At 46.4% G+C, this 4,296-nt stretch overlaps 1 pseudogene; it reads left to right on the top strand.

Moving 5' to 3' along the window:
- Nucleotides 1-3,058: 3,058 nt before the first annotated feature.
- LOC144274040 (olfactory receptor 14C36-like) lies at nt 3,059-3,777 on the top strand (annotated as a pseudogene).
- Nucleotides 3,778-4,296: the final 519 nt, after the last annotated feature.

Below are 4,296 nucleotides of genomic sequence, written 5' to 3'. Positions count from 1 at the left end.
ATTCTCCAGGGATGCTGCCATCATGAGAGATCCAGGGCGGGTGCTGTTTCACCTTTGTGGGGTTAGGATCAACTAGGGCAGGTTGTCAGGATAGTTTGTTCCTGTGGTGAGATCAGAGCTGGGCTCACAGCCCTGGAGACCAGATTCGGCTCTTTAGCCCCAGAGCAGGGACATCCTGGGCTGTGGCCGTGTCTGAAGCCTGAACAAGCTGGGATCAGCTCTAGAGCTGGGAGAGGCTTTCAGTCCCTGATCCCATTTAGTCCATCGCCTCTCAGCCAAGCCTGCCCTAGGAGGGGAGCAGGAAGCGCCCACCCGTGGAGTAGATCCTGGTCTGCTAGGAACTGCAGAGACTGTCAGCAACTCAGGACATCCAGCAAGAGGACAGCAAAGGAGTGCTGGATAACACAGTGACAGGTGCTAGCTAGCTAATGTCCAAACAATTCTGATGCCTGAGAATCGACTGCATCACAAGCTGAGACAAATTCCACAAACACCAGCACAGTAAGATTGCTATTTCAGTTCCATAATATGGGCTATTAATATTTAAGACCATAAATGTGAAATTACAATCTGAACTTTTTTAGGGCTGGTCTACACTACCATGCTCAGTCGATCCGAGATAAATCACAAGTTTGGGGAAAAATCCACAGAGACTAGCACAGTAAATTCACTATTTCAATTAAATACAGTCATGGATTAATATACAGAACAAATGTAAGACCTTAAACATAAATGATCATTTGAACCCTTTAAGGCTTTAGCTGTCAATTAAGTCAGAGAACTAGAGCCAGTCAGGAAAAAAAAAATCAGCGCAAAACTTTGACTTGGCATCAGATACCCCAAAATCAGAAAAAGATTCAGGATTTGGCAACCAGACGTGTTTGTTTTTAGCAAAATACTAGTGTTAAGTGAAAATGTCACATTGCCAAGAAAGGAAAATTGAGGTTTTCAGGTTTTGTGGTTTTTTTAAAAAATTGTTTCAAGTATAGCAGCAACTTTCCCTGGACATTTTTGTTTAGTTTTAGTTGGAAATTGAGCTTTAAACAAAGATGGGAAACATTATTCTTATATTTAATAATACAGCCATTTCAAACCTGTTTGTTCTATTGCAACCGTGTTTATTCCTGTTTCAAAGAAATAGTTATGGGAAGGTAAAAAAACAGGTTAGCAGCAAAGCCTGCAGACTGTGTTTTGTACACACTAGCACCTGTAAACTCAGAGTCAGCGTTGCACCAGCCACCTGAAGTCTGTCTATCTCAACCCTGCCCAAGCACACAGAGGACATGAAGGGGGACAGAAGCAAGATCTCCCTCTCCAGCCCCATATCCTCTGTCCCACACTGCTCCAGCTGAACAGCAATGTTGCAAACCGGTGCACAGAACATACACATAGCAAAACACAGCCCCTCCCTACCCGAGGTCACAGTCCTAGTAGACAAGGCAGAGAAAGGGGGGAAGAGGAAAGAGAGGCACAAAAAGGGGAAGCAACTTGCTCAAGGTCACGCAGAAGGTCAGTGGCAGAGACAAGAACATAACCCAAGTCTCCTAATTACCACTGTCCTGCCTAGCACACACATGAAGATAGAGAGGGAAATGATAAACCACAGCAGTAACCGAGGGGTGCTCCTAGCCCATCCTTACACAGAGACACAAGTGTTGTAGGTATCAGGGACCATGAATCAATCTGTCAGCAGGGAGCAGGCCGTCTCTGCACAGAACTTGGTGTGGAATCATCACAGAGGGGGTGTCGCTCGGGGTGCGGGGTATGTCCGTGTTTTGTTTCCCTTGGAAGAGGGGATCAGGCTGTGCTGCTGGTTTAGAAGTCTAGTTTCCTGTCCAAGTTAGCCTGCTGTTTGTCCGAAGAAGAAATGCCTGGAAGGGACCTGGGTCACCGAGTCCAATCCCCTGCTCTCACTGGCAACCCAGTCATATAACCTCCATCCTAAACTGACACAGCTCCGTGTTAACACCAGTTAAGTTGTCTGTCCCCAACGGCTCCTATTGGGACGCTGCTCTAGATTGTCCCTCCTCCGATGGGGACAAACTTTCTTGTCATTGTCAAGCTGAATTTACTCCTGGCCAATTTATCCCCGCTCCTCCTTGTGCCGACATTGTCCTTTAGCATCAATAGCTCTTCTCCCTCCCTGGGGTTTACCCTCTCGATGTATTTATAGAGAGTGATCATAACCTCTCTCAGCCAGCATTGTGCTAGGTTAAATTAGCCAAACTCTTTTAGGCTATGTCTACTCAGCAAGCTAGGGCTGTGGTTCACCAGCTTGCATACTTGTACTCGTGGGCTAGCTTGGGGAGCATAAATAGCAGGGTGGCTGAGGTAGCCATGCTGAGTAGAAGCCCACCTGAGCCCTGGGGCTTTGTATTCAGCACAGTTTCCCCTTCTGCCATGGCTATACTATGTTTCAGACTTGTGCTAGCCATCCTCGAGCTATTGCAAGTAGTGCATGTGATCTGGGAATCACTCCCCTAGCTCGTGGCATAGAGGTAGACTTACTCTTCTTTCCTAAACTCGCTCTCCATTGTAGCAATAGGATGTCCATAATTCCTAAGATTGTTGGGCTTGGGTTGTAACTTGTTCCATATTTACACTGCATTTTATCAAGCCTCATCTTGGACCAGATCCTCAGATGGAGGAAACGGATGCCATCCTTGGACTGTAAGGGAGCTGTGGAAATTTACACTGGTGTGACAATGCTCTTCATTAGTGGTGTGATTGTCAGAGGTGAGGAGGCAGGAGGACTCTAGCCTGACCATTGCCCTTGCCCTTCCTTCCACAGGCAGTCCATGATGTACTGAGAAAGCAAATGTCTAACCGAACCACCGTGACAGAGTTCCTTCTCCTGGGATTGTCTGAGGTTCGGGAGCTGCAGATTTGACACTCTGCTGTTTCTAGGGATTTACCTGGCAGCCCTGGTGGGAAATCTCCTTGTTATCATCCTTGTGGTGCTCGACCACCACCTTCACACCCCCATGTAGTTCTTCCTGATGAATTTACTAGATCCATACTAGATCTCGGATCTGTCTCGGTCTCCGTCCCCAAGTCCATGGCCAATTCCCTATTGAACACCAGGTCGATTTCTTATTCTGGGTGCATTGCCCAAGTCTTTCTCTTCATTTTCTTCACCTCGGTTGACTTTGCTTTTCTCACCATCATGGCGTACGACCGATATGTCGCCATCTGCCAACCACTGAACTATGAGACTATAATGAACAGGGGAGCTTGTGTCCAAATGGCAGCCATTGCATGGATCAGTGGAATTCCCGTTGCTACTATGCAGACTGGGAACATATTTGCATTACCCTTTTGTGACGGCAACAGGTGGATCAGTTCTTCTGTGAAATCCCCCAGCTGCTCAAGATCACCTGCTCTGACTCATAGCTCGGTGAAGTTGTTGTTACTTCTTTTCTCTTGTTCTTAGGCTTAAGATGCTTTGCTTTTATAATTGTGTCATATGTTCACATCTTCAAAACAGTGCTGAGAATCCCCTCTGGGCAGGGCCGGCATAAAGCTTTCTCCACCTGCCTCCCTCACCTCATTGTGGTCTCCTTCTTCATTTGCATTGCCACCTTTGCCTACCTGAAACCCACCTCCAGCTCAGCCTCAGCTCTGGAGCTCATGGTGGCTGTTCTCTATTCCGTGGTGCCGCCAGTGCTGAATCCAGCCATCTACAGCATGAGGAACAAGGAGCTCAAAGGTGCCCTGAAGAAACTGACTGAGGGGAAGTTATTCAAAAAGAATAAAATTTCCAGATTTCTCCCATGACCACGTTTTCATTCTGTGCTTCTTTACCGATATAATCAACTGATGACATGATTGTCTCCATGGGAATGTGATGTGCAGGCTTTTTATGCAAAAATGTTGTGTTCACAGTAGTAATAATCCAGACTAAGTTCGCTGAAGTCTGTGGGGTTACTCTACTGGGAATTAGATAAGAATCTATCTATCTAAATTATGAGGGCATTTAATTCAATTCTGCATTTCTTTGTGAGATGCATGAGTTTAAGGGAGGGATAGCTCAGTGGTTTGAGCATTGGCCCGCTAAACCCGGGGTTGTGAGTTCAATCCTTGAGGGGGCCATTTAGGGATCCGGGGGAAAAACTGGGGCTTGGTCCTGCTTTGAGCAGCAGTTGGATGAGATGATCTCCTGGGATTCTATGAACTTGACCTTCTGAACAGGCATGAGCTGTCATTGGGAAACCTTAACTCTGTGTTAATGAAGTTTGTTACCATTTTATTTCCTAGTTTTTTAAGAGAAAGCAAGCTTGTTGGTTGGAGTCAGTG

The sequence above is a fragment of the Eretmochelys imbricata genome, chromosome 14, assembly GCF_965152235.1.
Source record: "Eretmochelys imbricata isolate rEreImb1 chromosome 14, rEreImb1.hap1, whole genome shotgun sequence".
Taxonomy (NCBI): Eukaryota; Metazoa; Chordata; order Testudines; family Cheloniidae; genus Eretmochelys; species Eretmochelys imbricata.
This window is presented reverse-complemented; position numbering and strand designations above follow the sequence as displayed.